Consider the following 18,862-nt stretch of genomic DNA (forward strand, 5'->3'; position numbering starts at 1 on the left):
CCTACATGTTTCTTATGGCTTATTCTTTAAGTTCCTCTGGTCCTCAGAATTCTGTGCCTATGGTGCCATCAAAATGACTCTTTAGGTTGACATTCGTGGGTTTTTTAATAGACCCTAGAAATACCTTGGGAAGGAAACCCAAAGACACAAAACTGTTTTTCCAGATAAGCTCTTTCAGAAGATGGGATGAAGCTATAAGGGTTGGTACAGGGGCCAGTTGTTGAGTTTCTTATAAGATAGCCATCTGCATAATAAAAATACAAAAATCTGAATTTAAACTTTTCAGTACTTAAAAATCTTGACAGATTACAGGAGCAACAAACTTCAGCTGTGTGTGAGACAATTGGGAAATGACAAGATCATAAGACTTATCCAAATCATTTTGACATGGCAGTCCTTGCATAAGCAGAACATGAACCTAAGGCTCAGAATAAGTCTTTTGCTGCTGAATCAGGGAGTATAAGTATTTTCACACTTCTTTTCTGGAAAACACCAAAACGATCTTGGGTAATTAGAAACAGTAGCCTTACTTGTAGACTCAGCAGTATATGAACTCTACAGCTACCTTTTTGTCCAAAGCATGGTTCCCAGAACCCAGAAGACATGGCCCAGGGCCAAAACCCCTAACCCACCCTCACTCAAGGGAGGAATTACGGCCTCTTGCTGAGGGAAGAACACGAGCCTCTTGCTTCTGAGGTAGCAACAAATGTGACTGTACTTAATCCAGGGGGGCAAAAAAATCGTCCTTTTCATTTTTTTCTGGAAACTTCTGTCATCTTCAAATGCCAAGTCAAGTGGGGTCCAGCTACCTTCATCCAGAAACTGATCTGTTGGATGAAAATGGGCATGGTAAAAGCGGGTAAATACAGATTCTCATATTCTATGGGGAGAAGGGTGAATTATTCCCCCAATTTGTGTGAAAAAAATAACGAATGGAAAGATGCATCCTTTGGAGATAGTAATGGCTAACAAATGTGCCACTGCAAGAACTTTGGGAGGTATTTATTCTGCAGAGACAATGTGTTGTTAGCAAATTGTGCACTTTGCTCAAGGTAACCCATTGTTGCTGCAGATTTCGCAGGTAGATTGTCTCCCATTTGCTGAGTCGTTTTGTGCAATCTCTAAATCATTGCAGGCCATCTATTTGAAAAGTGTTAGTGGAGGAAGCATAATGTGCTTTCATGGTAATGTAAAATGCATTAGAAATGAATTGCATGATGCTTACCTCTCAAATTACAGAAAAGACAATGACACCCATATATGCGAATGCAAATTATATATAAAAATATCACAGATGAATCCCTGAGCTGTAACACTTGTTCATTTCTATAAATATTAACACATCAGGATTTATTTTGACATACCACTAAGATAAGTGCTAGAACTGACAATAATAATGTATAATTTATGTCCTCCATATTACCTTAACATCACTGTGCTTACATTATTGCATAAATTAATTTAATGTTTCTGACATGCAGCAGATTATTCAAGCATTTGTTCTTTTGTCTTCTGCTGGTTTCTGTTGCTGTTTTCCAAATTACAGAATATTATTATACTCTAATGTTTATTTTATGGTACATACAATTCATAAAGTCACTTTAAAGTTCTGAAAGCTTTTATTTAGCACTCAGATAAACATGTGTTGTTATATGATGTGGAAAGAGCATTAAAGCTTTTGTATATTAAATAACTTTATGCTTGTGATGCAAATTGACAATAGCTGAGAAGTGCAAAGCTCAGGAGAAATTGAATCTGCAGCCTGTACTTTTAAGGTACTTGGGGAATGTGTGGTTGCTACTGCGGGTGTCTCATGTGAGAATCTTTCACAAATGCATGTCAAAAGTCCTAGATTTATCAAAAATGTGTTGGTATTTGTTGGTCTGAACTACAGGTCTGTCCTTACCTGTCCCATGGGATAAGCTGTATGTAATCAATTGTGCATTTTCATGTTGCCAAAAAACATAGAGTGATGTGCCTATTGCATTCCACCTGTGAACCTGAGGCTAGAATTCAGCTTTTCATTTTACCCCCTGAAAAGGCAGAATATCCTCTCTGGACAAGCAGCATCTTTTCTTTAAGTTAGAAATAAATATCTAAGAATTTATAAATCAGTGCCCTAATTTCTTTGCACTTAACAGAAACGAAAATTTCCCTAAAACCTACTCCCCCCCAAAAAAAAACCCAAACCAAATCGCACAACAGTAGCATATGTTTAATCTCCTCAAAAGGTTTTGACAATGCGTAATTGAAAGCATTTGAAACACTGAATAACTGTTACTTGGTAGCAGTTGTGTGTCTTCACTAAATCTGGAGAAAAGAAAGTGTGATAAAGCCAAGCTGTTCACAACCCAGCCCAGGCCAGTAGCCTGGAGAACTCTGAGTGGAGGATTCCCAAGCTGAACCTCTGTGACTCTCTCAGTGCCCTTCTCCTGGGGCTAAAGGAAACACAGCATCACATTTTGCTATAAGAGCTCCAGGGTGTGGAGGGCAGGACACACACTCCGCACTGTGTTTTTCCTAGCAGATTTTTTTGGGTGGCTTCTCTTGGTTTTTAGGTCTTCATAGCTACATAATCACTGCTTGTTAGCATTAAAAAAAAACAAAATTCAAATGGGGGAACTGGCTTTGTTCTAATTCCATTTTGCATTTACTCTGAAGAAAAGGGAAAAGAAAATAGATTTACATTATAAAAGTCAGATTTACCTGTACATTGTGGTAGTCTTCTGTTCTTGCTGTAATATCTAAAAGTGCAATAAGCCTCATGGATAACCAGCTAGTTATTGGTGTGTTTAGCAAATCAGTTAATGACCTCCAAAGTGAATAAAATTTTTTCAGTGCCAATACTGCCAATAGCCAATAATTTGGAGCACTGCAGGCTTGTTTCTTGTGCTTGTTTCCTGCTTTTGTTTGGATATTGAATAACTGTGTGTCTTCTCAGAAAAAGGCAGAAAGGCAGAGCTAAGGTCAAGATTATGTGTCAGCAATTTGAAAGAGACAGATGAAATATATCAATATAGTAATGAACAAAAATCAAACAATACAATCAATGGAAAGACCCACCAAAGGGTTGGACAGATGAAATTCCATTGCAGCAATCAGTTCATAGGCACCTAATCTTCAAGGTGCAATCCATAACCCTAAATTATACCTCTGGGTAATGACTAAGGAAAGACAATTTCCCCAAAAAGACAATCTTCAAAATATCTGTCATCTGTGCAGGGAGCTGCTAAGGCCGTGGAAGGGTGTTTGCTCACATTCTGCAGCTGTTCCAGTGGAAGGTCCCAGGAGATGAGGAGAGGTTTCCATCCATAGGGATCCCTATTGCACAGCCGTGCCTCCAGCTGCCTTTCAGGATAAGTGTAGCCTTACTGAGGAGCTGGCTCTCCATGCCAATTCACATCCAGATGATGTGTAAACGCATTGCTCATCTCCTGGGAGATTATCCTAGTCATGGAGATAAAAATTGCATGGTCAGAGCAAGTGCTATTCCATCATCTCTGTACCCCTGTGCCAAAAAAAGATGCAAGGGGGTTGGCATCAGAACGGAATTCTTTATCTTCTGAGGGGGGATTGATGAGGTTTATTTTGATCTCTTAGGGAAAAATTTTGTAAATTACCTACAATGACATATCCGAGGTAGGAGGGAAAGAAATTTTTCTGAATTGCCATTTATTAACTGCTTGATAAATTTTCAAATCTCACTTGAGACTTTTACCCTCTACTAATGTGACTTGTTGCATTTGTTTGTTTGAGGATAGAAGCAAGCAAGGCATTAGTTTGCTGTGCTGAGGAACTTTAACTGAGCAACCTTTTGAGCATGTTTGCAGAGCAGCTCTAAAGCTGCTGAGTATGGGAGCCTCTGTGGAGATGCTGGCTGTGCCACTCCCAGTGGTGGCTGACACAGAACAAAGTGCCCTACTGGAATTTAATTGCTGCCTATGTATTTGTGTACGAAACCAAACCCAAAAGCAGGCCTCCTCAAAGGATGCTAGGAATTATAATTTCACACTGCTCTGATTATCAAAAGTTCAAGTTAAGTGACAGATTTAAATGGGTCAGTTCAAATCACAAGAAAGAACACAACAGTCTTTTAAAAGGTAGTGTATTCTGTGGTTGTTTAAGTCAGCTAAATATAGAAGCATTAAAAATAATATTTCAAGGAAAAACATTCAATATTTTAACAGTGTCATTGTTTTCCTGCTGCCAAAGTGCTTGAGATGCTGAAACATTCCTCCCCTTTTTTGACTTATTTTGGCATAAAATAATCCCTTACTTTACAATTGTTTTGTTTTTTTCCCCTTGCCAGCAGGAATAGTTCCATGGTGAGGTTTTTTAAGCTAGGATTAAGGACAGAGGACTTATTGAAAAATTAAAATACTGATTTGCAGACACTGATGTGGACCAACTTTTTCAGATTTTTAGTGATGAAGAGGAGCAGGGAAGATGATATTCTGTATCAACCAACTGCAAAAGTTGCACTCTGACTAGAGCAGAACACTGTCTTGAATGTGCAGGGGCAGCAGTCCTGCCTGATATCTGATGCAGCAGCCAAAATTGTTTCCCACAGAAAAAAGAGAGATCCCTGTTTGAAAGAGGACTACAAGCTGGGAGCAATAATGCTTGAGAAAGACAGAAAAGCTGAATAAGGGAGTGTAGGTGGTAGCAGATCAGCACTTTCAGCAGCATATCAGAAATGCCATGCTGCAGAAGTCCTTTAGGATGAGAGACAGGCAGCTGTGCAAAGACCATAACTAGGTGATGGAACTGCAGCTGATGGCAATTATTATCACAGGCATCAGCTGAAATCAGCAGTGATCTCAGAAACACAAAGGCTTCACGGAGAGTTGAGGGAATGAGGAGAAGGTGATATGTTTAAGGTTGCCAGAGAAGGAGGAGGTAATAGGGTAACTTAAATTTACTTCCAAAATAGTTAGTGTTCTGTGTTACCCCTACAGCAAGGAGTCAAGACAAGAAAAAAAAGACAGTGAGCCTCAAGACCCTGGAAGCAGCTTTGGAGGAGCCAGGTAACTCTTTTTTTTTTTTGTTTTGTTTGGTTGTTTCCTAGTTAGCCATGGCTGCAATATCAGCCCGAGGTGCTGACAAACCAGTGCTCTGCTGAGACTGAGAGTGTGCCCAGGCTTGGAAGTCAGCGATGGCAGCTCTGTAAATGTCTCTAACACCACTGATCCCGAGTCTGGACGCAGCTGTACTGGCAAAACTAACTCCCAAGAGGGAAATTAGCTATGCTGGCAAAAGTTCAATTTTGCCAGTAAAACCACATCTATGTTAGGGCCTTTTGCCAGCACAGCTGTGCTGGTTGCAAATCCCATGTCCTCACACCCCTGACTTTCTGCTAGCAAAAGTTTAGTGTAAGATTTGCCTCAGAAAGAAAATAATAGGGAGATTCGCTTCTATCGATTGAAAGCTACTTGTTTTAATACAGAAAGTAAGGCAAAATCTCCATAATGGTATCGTTTATTCAGTGTCTCTTTAGATCTTGTCTCACTTGCATTTCTTAAATGTTGATTTTTTTTTGTGTGTGTGTGTGTGTGTTGAGCACTTTAATACCAAATCATCATAAATGCAATCTGGTAACCTGAACCACATTACAGCTTCAATGCAGCTCTGCCTCATTCTGTGATAAACCACAGTTCTTTGATAAAAAACATGATAAAGAGCTACATTGTACAAAACACAGTACAGCCAGCTGCAAATATTCCAGGGCTATCCAGTAGTAAATAGCATAAAGTACAGAATGTGTGGAGGCTAATGCTCTCATTCATTCCTGGATATATATATATATTTAAGGCAAGAATCAGATGAAGAAAACCATGTAAAATCTGCCTACCATCAGCTGAAAGCATGAAGAAAACTGAGTTTTTATCACTTATCTGCAAAACGAGACCACAGTGCAAATATAGATATATTTTCAGAGCTCTAAAGTGGATTTAAGAGTGAATTAAAGCTCTAGATTCTTTCTCCTCTGTGCTGCAAAAAACTGGTGTTGGGCCCTGCTTTTTGGATGTTAAGTCATATTGATTTTACCACACTGACTGAGAAAGAGGAAGCATAATAGAATCATAGAATATGCTGGGCTGGAAGGGACCCTTCAGGATGTTTGAGCCCAGCTTGTGGCCGTGCACAGGACTCCCCAAAAATCACACCCTATGCCTGAGAGCATTGTCCGCTTGTAGTGTCACTGAAATATGTTTGATAAAAATACATCTCCAGGCAGCATGGATGCATAAAGGAACTAGGAGATGTGGCCTGTGTGATAAATGAAGTTGATGCACAGGACCTGCCTGCCCTGATTGCTTCTTGGTGGGTCTGGTGCAAATTCTCTTTCCAAATGGGAAAACAAGAAACCAGTGAAGTTGCATTGGAAGTGCACAGACGGGCACAAGTACACCAAGAACAGGCTATTTGTGAGCTCTAATATTGCTGAGCTACGCTGATACAAAGCACAACATGAAAGCTAAAAGCAAATAATTTCAGGAGTACAAGAACCATTGTGGACTGGTTTGCAGTGGAACTGCATACCATGCTTGATAGTGAAATCTGATATTTTCCCATAGTTTGGAAGGATCTCCTGGTTTTACCCCAGGGTTATCATCCAGTTTTATTCAGCAAGGAGAAAATTATTTTGGTCTCCAGGGTATAAACTTTTCTAGGGACCAGTAAGTGCACAAGCCCAGTCTGGAACTTTTCCTTCTATTGACAGCCTGTTTTCACTCAACATGTCTTTGATACTAGTTCTGCTTGCAAATGTGCTGATGTGGGAAGCTTTGGTGAAAAACAGATAAACAAATGTGATTGCATCAGCCTTGTTTTCTGGGGAAGCTAGGATTAAAAACCTATTTGCATATCTCTATATACAACAAAGAGTGTTCTGGCTGACCCTTTCTTAGGAAAAAACCCTAGATTTCTCAGTAGGTAGAATATCCTCTTCCAAAACGTTACCTGAGTCTAATATGATGGTTGTAGGAAAACTCTCTCTTGCCAGGAATAGCCTGAAGTAGTGCCAGAGGCTTGCTGGCTTTGAGACATGTTGGGAGTTATTCATAACTCAGTGTGGGTACCTACTAGCACTGGAATGTGCAAAGTGATTTTTCGAAACCCACACAGAATCTTCAGAAGGTGGTCATATTTGATGTAGGCTTTTTCATGCTATAGAGACTGTGCATAAGAAATCACAGCATGCATAAATAGTGCCAAGACTTGAAATTCCAGCCTTTTCCCAAGGAGACAGTTCCCACAACAGGAATTTTTTTTTCTTTTTATCTTTTTTTTTTTTTTTTTTTTTTTTTCCCTCACTTCTTTTTCATTTGTGGTCATGCTGGGGCCAGAAGATGAGTAGGAAGTACAATACTGTATTTTTGACATGGTGGAAATTGCACTCGTGTTGCTGTAGATCTGAGCGAACATCTGTGATGTTTAATTATGGTGGTAGCACCAAAGCATTAAAAAAAGATTTTTCTGCACAGTCACAATTGTCAGGAAGAAAGTATAAACTCAGATTTGTTGAACAGGTTTCTGGTTTGTTTTCCTAGAACCAATAACAAAGTCTAGTCTTAAGACCAACTCTCCTGAGAAATAGCACGTCTTCTGAAATTCCATTTGAGTTGTTAACAACTGTGGTTGTTCCATAGAATTTTACCAATTACTTTTTTTTTCTGTAAAAATAGGAAGTTTTGTGAGTAGATGTGAATGTGGAAATTGGCCTGTTTGAAATGGCTTTTTGTCCTTCATTTGTGGTATTAAGGTTTCTAAGGCCAACAGAGGGAATAACCTTAAAGAAAAATACCAAGTAAGAGTGTGAATGGGATGCCAAAAATCTATGCAGCATACTCAGAAACACTGCAAGAGGCTGACTTGACTCTTTATGACAAATTATGCAGCAGAATATATAGGTTTCATATAGATCAAACTCTATATGACACATATATTAATGGACTGTCATGGTACCTGATTGGGATCAGGAAAGGATTTCCCATATTGGCTGAGGATGGGTGATGAGCCCATCTGCAATGGGAATCCCTATGGATGGAAACCTCTCCTCATCTCCTGGGACCTTCCACTGGAACAGCTGCAGAATGTGAGCAAACACCCTTCCACAGCCTTAGCAGCTCCCTGCACAGATGACAGATATTTTGAAGATTGTCTTTTTGGGGAAATTGTCTTTCCTTAGTCATTACCCAGAGGTATAATTTAGGGTTATGGATTCCACCTTGAAGATCAGGTGCCTATGAACTGATTGCTGCAATGGACTTTGATCTGTCCAACCCTTTGGTGGGTCTTTCCATTGATTGTATTGTTTGTTTTTTTTAATTACAGTATTCATATATTATATTTTATACTTATTCTTATGGTTTAATTTTATTACAATATTCTTATACTTTCAGTACTGGTTACTGAAAAAGAGTGGCAGGTGTGAAGGATGAAGGTCTCTGATGTATCATGGGCTTGGTATATAGAGCAGAGCAAAGATGAGAGAGTGTGTTGTCAAATATTCCTGCCATGGAGTCTTGGACTACTAGCTAGAGAAACACCTATTTTTTAAAAAATAAAAATCTGCATGTTTTTTGTTTTTTTTTTTTTTTTCTCTAAAAATATTCAAGTAGTGAAATGGATTCTGAGAAGCTGTACTTTCAAGTTCCTTTTGATTCTAATTTCCTGAAGATGGTTGTAACCTGACACTTCTCCTAAGTCTCAGGGCAGCAGATCTCTGAATACATTTCTTTCCATGGTGATAAAATAATATCATAACAAAATCCTGGATTTTTAGGGGACCTTTAAGTCACAGAATGCTTCCAGCCTCTGATAACATTAAATAAATAAAGAATTTGTCTGCTCTTCTCACCACAGAGATACATCCCATATGTTTGTTGTGCTTATTGTCAGTAGAGAGAGAGGTCAAACAGCTATTCCTTCCTGTACTGTTTTGTCTCAATGTGCAGGAGATATGTCAGGGAAGTTTGGGGTCTTGCATTCCAGAAGTGAGGAAGTTGTCTGCTCTGTGACCAGGGAAAGGGTTGCTTGCTTCGGTTTTTTCTTCTGCTTGTTGAAGGTCCATTCAAGCAGCCTCTGTGTTAGGAAATAAATAAACAGTATTTTGGCAGTCTTTTCAGATTACACAAAAAATGGGAAGTTTGCAGGAGATGACTGAGATAAGTAACTTCTTTTCTGCAATAACTTTTTTTCCTGTGGTTCATTGCATGTCTGTAGACATGATAGAGCAATTTGAGCTGGCCTTGATTAGAGGTTAAACAGATGGTTATTCCCTTACTTGCCTTGGGGCAGATGTACCTTTCCATGCTGTCATTTTTTGTTTGAATTGCCAGGTATAAACCAATAGGTGATGTAAGGAAAAATTCATGTGCCTTTTCCTCTTTTTTTCTTACCTGAGGGAGTATGATTTACAGAAATTCCCTAGTCCATGATCTTTTTGATGCTTTTCCCCTTTAACGAGTGTGGGTTTCTCGCCCAGGCTTTTGGTGCTTTCTGTGCAATGGCACCAACTCTGCCAGGCTGCCCTACGAACTGGGGTGTGCACAGTCCACGAGGCCACAGTCTGCAGCCTGCCAGCCCTCGGGCAGGGCATGAGTGCAAAAAGAGCTTTCTTGCTCTAATGGCTGTGAAAAGCAAGCACAAGTGGAGCTACGCTCTGCAGATCGATTCGGAATCGCTGAGTGAATGCTTTCAAAAAATGTTTTCTTTGTTGCCAGTTTCCTATGCCGTGGCTTCCAACCCTTCTTGCTTGAAAGGCAAAGGCATTATTTGAAAACCTTTAGAGTTCTGGAAATCAATAAATGGGGAAGATTCTTAGCTTTGTTTTTGAGCAGCACAAAGGGTCAAAAGCCACCCCATCTGGATGCAGACTCAGAGAGACCATAAATGGGTTTTATTCTGTGTAAGCTCCAGTACACAGAGCATCTCCTGGTGAGAAGAAGGCATATGAGAAGAGAGAATGGTAAAACAGCTGTAGCCTGCATTTGGTCAATCATCTCTAGGGGCATCAAGTGAGATAGTCTGAGACTGAAGTCTGTTCTCACTTCAGTGGAGCAGAATTTGACGTTTGATGAAGTGGTGCTGGTTTTTCCTTCCCTTTGTTGGGCTGTTCATGGAAAAATTCCTAGTTTTGATAAATACACTCCAAAACTCCTACCGAGCAGGGTGATTTGGGAACCACTTATGTGGGCTGTAAGACCTCTGTTCGAAGAACACAATTGGAGTGTATTTCTGGCTCCACATCTGGGGAATCTATGGTGAATCAAAGCAGCAGTGGCATATTTGCTCTCCACCCTGGCAAGGAAGGACCTGGCCTGTAGGAGCAAAAATCCTGTTGATACCTGCACGATGCATGGGACATCCCAGTGCTGGGAAAATCCAGAAACCTGGTGTGGAGAAGGTGAGAGTGAAATCCAGAGGGGTTCTTTGTGCTGCATGTGTGATAAAAGGTGGCTATCAGGCTGGAAATCCCTCCATATATGGTGGGAATGAGCTGCTCCTGGAAGGAGGACTCACTTGGGTGAGAATCACTTTAAAGGGAGACAAGTGCAGGAAAATGAGTGTCTCCAGTGGGCCAGCACATGTCAAGGAAGAACGGGGTCAAAACAGCGTATACAGAGTCTGGAGAAGAGTATTGCACGAGAAAAGAGGAAGGTGAACAGGACAAAGAGCAAATAAAGGAAAAGCAACTGTAATGGGAGAAATGAAGTCATTCTCAGAATGTAAAATATATATTGTTCTAATCAGATGGAGCTGGTAGATTAACTCCTTTCTCCAAGTTACCAGGATAATATCTTTATTCTGTCACATCTCATCCACTAGTCTACCTGGCATGAGATATCCTTTACAAAATGGGCATGTGTGGTAAGCAGAGCTGACCTGTAAAAGAAGAGCTTTCTTAAATGGGATATGTGGAAATTATTTGGCTCCACAGGCAAGTTTGCAGTCTCCTTTAATGAAAGTTTTGTTTTAGATTTTCCAAAAGAGATAGAGGGAGGCCTTGCAGCAATTGCATAATTTTAAATATTAAGGGTGTAAATTTCATAAAGCCTCAAACCATGCACAAGGCTTAATTTTCCCATGTTTTCAGGATGGCTTGTACATTGGCTAATGAAGTTCAACTTCGCTTCTGATGTTTTCAAGTTGAGTTTACTTTCTAGTACATCTTTCATGTCTTACCAGTTAGTTTCCTGGGCCACAAGCAGGGAACACAATAGAGACATGGTTACATCCTGTTATAGATGTTTCTTTGAACCTTTGCCGTTTTATGGATATCCTTGTTTCCTTGTAATGATTGTTCAGTATTTAGAGAGAGAAGAATGTACAGTCAGTCTCTGCTAATTCCATTAAAGGTAGTTCTCAAAATGAAGGATGGTGTGGGACTGACACTTATGTCAGGAACTTGTTCACAAATCTGAACGTTGGCCCGGGACTGCAACTGCAGTAAGAGCTGCTTGCATGATACTTGCTGGGGCAAATGAATGGTGTGTTATTTCAGTGCATTTTCTTTGACAATTGCCAGAAGCAGAGAGAATTCAGAGAAGAGTCTTTGTTTCTGTGACTCCACTGTAGTAGGAAACCACCCTTAAAAAGAGACTGCCATAAACAGAACTGAGACAAAAAAATATTTTTCTCGCCTTAGCGAGTGTTAGTGTTCTTCCTGACACAAAAATAAAGGCTCTATTTTGGCTTGTGTCATGTAGAGATGTTTGATAATTCAGTAACTAGTAACAATTGTGTGTGTTATATGTACACACATTCAACAGGATCCTTAAATAAATTACTTGCATAATTGTGCAAAATGGAAATGAATAATTTGTTGTCAAGTAGGTCCTTGCAAACAGTAATTTACCCAAGAAACTCTCAAGGACAGCAGGGAAACAGGAAGAAAAGAAAAGAGGGGGAGAAAAATTTAACAGCAGAGGAAGCAGACTGGATAGAGGAAGTGAAGCTCCAAAAACACTGAACACTTGGGAACAAACGGGATGGATTGGCCCTGAGTGCATTCAGGTTGAAAATCAGGAACTAAACTGTCAGAGCAGTGGGAGATTAGAACTGCCTGCCATGAGCCCTATGGACCAAAGGTGCAATTTCCAAGATGGAGATTTAGCCCCTTTAGATGGAAGACTTTATGTGAAGTGTACACCTATGAGGCCAGGAGCTGACAGTCCAAGTAGAACTCTCATATTCTGTATTTCTGTTTGTGAATATGGTTATCCTGTGTCTGGCTTGGAACTGAACAGAAAATGACCATATTATCCTTATTTTCCCATGTTAACCTGCAAGCTTGAGTATGAACAGTAGACAGGCAAGGGTTAGGCTGAATGTTGCACACAAAACCCCTCAAAATACTCATTTATTTCCAAAAATATGCGATTAATAATAAATGTCATGGCAATCATTATGAGGCTACAGCTCATCTTGCATTCAGAAAGTGGAAACCTCCTTTACTAAGTATTTCTGGGTTTTTGTCATTAGCTGCTATTTCATATGCAGTCACACAGTAACTCTAGACAGTAAGTGGTAGTAGTCAAGCAGATTTAATTAGGTTTTTTTTAGGAACTTTTCATGTGAGACCCAGTCCTCACCTCTGGTGGGAACTGGCAGAAGTACATGGGCAGAATCTTTATTAAGGTTGTTATAGTTCTGCCTGAAAAGTTGGTGACATTCCATTTTGAGTCTTTGTGTAGATCCACTTGTGAAAATTATACTTTTTTTTTTCTTTTTTTTTTTTTTTTTAATAACAGACAGGTTTGTGCACAAGCCAATTGCTTCCTAAATCCATCTGTTCAAACCAGTATGTTATGCACTTTAAATCAGGAAACTCATGAAAAATGAAAAGGGGTGTTATCATATTAGAGAATTTTGCTCTCTTTGGCAATACATACATAATGCCTGTTCCCATAATCGACCAGACTTTTACCTGTGCTTTCAGAAGCCTGCAGGCTAAATGGAAGTGAATGCTGTGGGCATTATGGTCTTGATTATATGGTGTATCCATTTTCATATCCTGGATGGCTGACCGTAGCCTCTGGGCATCTGTAACAGAGGAGCGGGTCCTACTAACTCATGCATTTGTTACTTGTATCTGCAGCTGCACTTTATAGTGGTTTGGAGCACTTCTGCTGTTAAACCTGCTCTAAGAACTATTATGAGTAAGTCACCCTGAATGGCTAATTCTGTTCTGGCTATTAGGTTTCGCAGGTACAACTCCTCATTAGATCCCAACTATTCTTCCCTGAGAATGCCATGCTTTCCAAGTTCTATTTTCATTCTTTCTGTTCACTCCTGTTTCCCTAATAATCAGTGTCCCCATGGGCACCTAAAAGCTTGCACAAGCTTAAATCAGTCAGAACAATATCTCAGTATTAGGTTCCAATCATGAGAATTTGAGGTGTCATACAGAAAAATAATAAAATATGTTTTTATGGAGACAGAATTGGAAAGGGAAGGGTATAGAGAATTTGTATTTTACTTTGTCGGTCTTCTGCAAAATGGTATTTGCTTTTAATCCTAAACTCAATGTTTCTATTGTTGGGAGGAAAAAAGTAAAAGAAAGGAAAAGTTTAGTTTTTCTACTTAATGTGCTAGTTTCAGTTTCTGGAATTTTGACTTTTTTTGCTCAGTGTTTCATTTTACCCATATGAATGTATGTCATTCAGATTTCAAGAGGAGAGATTTTTTCCAAGAGGAGATATTTTTCTCTGCTTTTTGGGGAAAAACTTTGGTGGTGCTAATAGGAAGCTGAGAAGTGCTTTTTGGTGGTTTGGGGTTTTTTTTTTGGTGGCATGGTTTTCTTCTCCATCTTGAAAGTCTCATTTACTTACTTTCTTCTTCTGTACCTTGTAACTGAAATAATTCTGTTTCTTTTCAGTAAAATATTTTCCTCCAAAGCCAAATGAAGTCCAGTTATTGATAGTGTCCCTGGTGTACACAGAGCAAATTGCTTTCTTGGACCACAAGTGGCTAAAATTTTCATTAAGAGTTTTGTCCCCAGGAGTCTCTTTCTTGAGCCCTTGAGTATAAAATAATACTTAAACACCAATTGTGGGGAACGGGTATGAAATTTTACATTCTTTTTAACTTGTGGGATATTTTTAAAGTGACTTCTCCTCAACAGTAGTATCTTGAAACAAATGCATTTTGATGTGGAGACCTGAGGCTATTTCCCCTGGCTGGCTTGCTTTATCTGATTCGGTGTGCTGTTCTCCTGCACGGAACCAGGCTACAGTATTTCCATCTGCAAAGGCTGCAGATCCAGTCCTGTGCAGAGGAGTAACTTTCTACTCCTGGACTTCATCAATGGTACTGCTGCTTGGTGTGTGCTGCCCCAGACAATTTGATTCCTTTTGAAAAGACTTTCTGACTTCCCTGCTTAATGTCCTGCAACATTCTTAACCAGGTTATTGCAAAGGATGAGGTTCAAGACATGCTTCCTCCACCCTGGAAGAAAATTGTTCTATCTCTGTGACTCATGCACCTACCTGGTTCTCCCACAAGGCTGTGGGGTCTTGGGAAACTCATGAAAAATCACAAGTGAATAGGCTGATTGGGTAAGGATGAGAGATGAAAGGTTGTTGTGCTGGAAGTCCCCCATGGCAGTACCAGAAATTCTGTGTGAGTTGGAGCAGTTGTACTTGACATGATCTCTCCACAGCAGAGGCAGGCTTTGCACTGAAGCACTCTTTGTTTCCAAAGGCAGAAAAAACCAAAGGAAATAGTCAGCTATTCCCATTTTGCTGAAAGGAGCAAGTGAGAGATGAGATGTTCAGCTCTGGGATGCCCGGGAAGCACATGATAAAGTAGGAGATGGAGCTCGAAGCCTTTGTGTCCCAGCAAGTGTTCCCAAGAAGGAACAACTTCTAGGAGGCACATGTCCTGAATAGTCAGTTATTAATAGTGATTTACATAACAGCATGTAGCCCCATTTCAATATCACAGAATGGGGCTCACTCTTCTTTTGTGAAAATGACCTGGATTTATATCAGCAGTAATAAAATATTGTTGCAGAGAAGGGCTGTGAGGAGTGGGGGGAGGGAGTATGAAACTAAAAATAAGAAATATGTACAGTACATAATTCTAACAATGTTATCTGAAAGACTGTAAAAATAGACTCAATTAGATATTGTCAGAGCTTTTTTTCTCCATGCAGCTGCCTAGCCAAATATGACAATTTTTCAACAATATAAAAGTTCTAACACAATGCACGATACATTGTACTGAATTCATTAACACTTTGCTACCTTAAACATCATTGTAAAGAAGGAAAATAATGTAAGAGAAGCTTGTCATTTTTTGTTGTTGTTTCTTTTGTTTCTGTGACATGTTTGGAATTGCATGCCTGCGAGAGTTTTGTGATCTAAATTTAATGATCCTAAAAGGGATTTAGTAAGATATTGTTCTTTTCTCCTGCAGACATCCCTAGGCTGAGTGCTACATGAAAAGTGTGACTCAATTATACAAAAAAATTTAATTTATCTTTAAAAATAAAAAGCCTTTTCATGCAGCATTTCCACAGGGATGTAGCCTCAGTGTAGAGTTTCCCTAGCTCTGCTTTGTAAAAATCTAATTCTTATAGAAAGAGAGTTTGCATGCAGTGCATAGATATCTGTGCGCACAAATGTGTCCCCCTTTCTGTGAATAAAGACATTATAATGACAGTTGATATATTTGGCTTTGATTTGACAATGGAGTCTGCAGATCTCATTCAAAGTTGTACATTTACAAAATTACTGGAGCGGACAATTGGTCACAGTGCAGGCATCAAAACCTTAAAACTAAGATCTTCAGCATTAGACTGAAACTTTTGGTCCAGTTCTAACCCCAGCTTTTAGCTCCATTTGAGATAGATAGACAGATGGAAAAAAATTTGCAAAATTATTGGGGGTAAATTTGGATCTGAAATCAGGAATAGCATGTTGAACATATAAATTAAAATAATCATTGGTTTGGGCATGCTGTTGGGCTTTAAGATTATTTTTTGTGGATAATGTGCTCTGTCATTTCCCTGTGGCTTCACCATCACACTTGAAAGGAAATCCCCAGGAATGAAGAAAGATCTCACACATTTTTGAGAAGAAATAAGACTGGTGACTGAGACGATCTCACTTACTGGGCAATATAATAAATTTATAAATCTCTTATTTCTTCTTTTGTTCCAGTTTAGTGTAATGTGTAGTTCTGGAAAATGATATGGAATAATGCATGCCAAGTTGGACCAAACCAGGATTCTTTTGCCTTGCTCTTTAACCCTTAGCCCTGGGCATCAGAAAAGGTATTTATTTTGCATTCAGAGCATGAGCAAAGAGGATTGCTGTGAATACTTAATCAAGACATGGGAGGGGACAGCAGTAGTTTCTGTGAGGTTAGACTAGAAATCTCTTCACTCCCAACAAGGAATGAATTCATGGCTGTGTAGCCCCAATTTTCCTGTTGCTGGACTGTTGAGTGTCAGATTGAAGTGGACTTTGCCTTGCTATAGATATATGTGTGTGCAAGTACTGGATTCTCTCTGCTCCTCCTTTCTAAAGTGAACTCGAGAGCTGCTGCTTCTTTCTGACCTTGGGCACCATCTCTCAAGGTATTTAAGAGTCAGGCAGACCTGGGGACTTGGTTTAGTGGTGTCCTTGGCAGTGCTTAGTTAATGGTTAGCCTCAATGATCATAAAGGTCTTTTCCAACCTAAACTACTCTATGAAAACTGGGAAGGAGACATTGGAACATAAAAACTTTGAATTTATGTGTCTCTGGAATGTTCCTCACAGCAATTGTGTAAAAGTTTCATCTTTAGCTGTGGCATCTTGCCCTGAATTAAAGTGGGTTTAATGTGGAAAAATGTTGTACCAGTCAAACACTGAGGAGATTAAGCCAGCTGAAGAGAGAGTGGTGCACACTGCCCACTATATGATTAGTATGAAAGAGCAGGACAATATTTATTTGGGAAACATAGACAAAGCAGGCAGAAAAAATGATGCTGGCACTTGGGAAACACCCTGTGCCAAGGCAGTGTTTTCATACTTCAGCTCCTTACTTCCTACATCAATAAAACACCAGTCTGCACAGGCAAAACCAGCTGAATAGGAGGAGGGGAAAAAAAACCCAAACTGAATTAAAAACCAAAAAACAACATAAAACCACGCTGAAACCAACTCCATTCACCTCCCCCACCCCTTCCCCCTCTCCAAATTTGGCCTGGGCATCTACCTGAAAAACTAGAAACAGGCTGGCTAAACTAAAAGTATTTCAGTCACCACCAATATCATGGGACCAAAATAACACACTGATTGTTTTAACTAAGCAGATTAGTTAGAAAACAAGATATTATGGAAAACATATATTTTTGCATTGTAGAAAATAAATGCCACATTCAACATTTGTGCCTATAGACGTAAGAAAATTAACTCTATCCCAGCCAAACAAAGTACAATGTGCTTCTCACTTTGGAAGAAGTTAGATGATGCTATGTCATGGTGGAAAAACACAGACAGTCAAAGAGCAAAATTATTTTATTTTTTAAGATATAGAGGGACCCTTAAAACTCAGTCATTTTCTGCATAAGCTTACCGAGTTCATGCTTTGTACCATTCCCCACTGTGTAATGATTGCTTCAGTTCCAACTGAGCTGAAATTAAGCCTCTGTCTTCCCCTGAAGCTTTGTTTTCACAAAGTCTGTAATTACAATTAAATTTAAACCACGTACATTTGCATGTGTATCCTTGTGAAGCCTCCTCCTCTCTAGCATTGCTGTGTGGCAAAGGCATACACCTAGAACATGCTGACATCTGCTGAGGATCTTGGCTGATACAGCAGCCAGATTTTGGTTGTATTTTTGGTTATTATTTGCTAATACTGAAGTAATCCAATGCTCTTAAAATAGTAAAACAGCAACATGCTTGAAGGTGTATGCTACTAAATTAATTAGGTGAAGTGTGTGCAGCAATTTCTGATTTGGGATTATGCAGTTTAGTAATCCTTTATTTAGGGATACAAGGCCTGATATCCAATTGAAGTAATAACACTTTTCCCATTAGCATCCATGGTTGATATATTTACCTTATGAGTTTTGTGGTGAGATTCAACGGGAGCAAGAGGGAATGGGTCTGTGTTGCACTAAATTCTGCTGATGTTCACTAAGGTGCTCTTTGCTGCTTTTCACAGCATTGCTGAGGACTTTTAAATGGTTGAAGGATTTCTGTTCCAGGGAGGTTTGTGTTCGAATAGTGAATGAGTCCCTCATCGTAGTTACAAAAGTGTCTGTTTGTTAGAGCTCTCCAAGTTCCTTCCAGATAAAAGATGCTAATAGATGTAAGATAATCTGTACATGCAAGAATGTCGTCATTAATAAATATTGAAGAAAAAAAAAAGCTCTCTGTGAACGATGTAAAATAACACCAATGAGTATTTAATCTGCTTTTTAAATTGAATTTTCAGCTTAAAGAGGGAAACTTTTCTTCTTGTTTGAAAAATTAAAATAGAAAAATGAATATTGAAATGTATTGGCTTGGGATTTTCAACGCAGTTTAAATAACTAATTAAGAAAAAGTTGCAGGGAGGAAAAACATTAAAATATGCAATAATTTATTTTTAATAAGTGTAAAACAGATTATTTTAATTACTGCATCTTTAAAAATATGGGGTAAATAAAATGCCTTAAATTGTCATTCATAGAGATTTGGAATTGAAGTGTAGAGATTAAAGCCTTTTATCAGTAGATGTAGACAAAAGACTTAATGAATAACCAGCACAGAAATTAACTGAAATGACAGCTACATATTTTTTTGCTTGGTTTCCCATGTCCTCTGACATTTTTTCCCTTCTTGGGTTTTGCTTTTCAGAATAAGCTGTTAGCCAGG

The sequence above is a fragment of the Sylvia atricapilla genome, chromosome 6 (assembly GCF_009819655.1).
Source record: "Sylvia atricapilla isolate bSylAtr1 chromosome 6, bSylAtr1.pri, whole genome shotgun sequence".
In the NCBI taxonomy this organism is placed as follows: Eukaryota; Metazoa; Chordata; class Aves; order Passeriformes; family Sylviidae; genus Sylvia; species Sylvia atricapilla.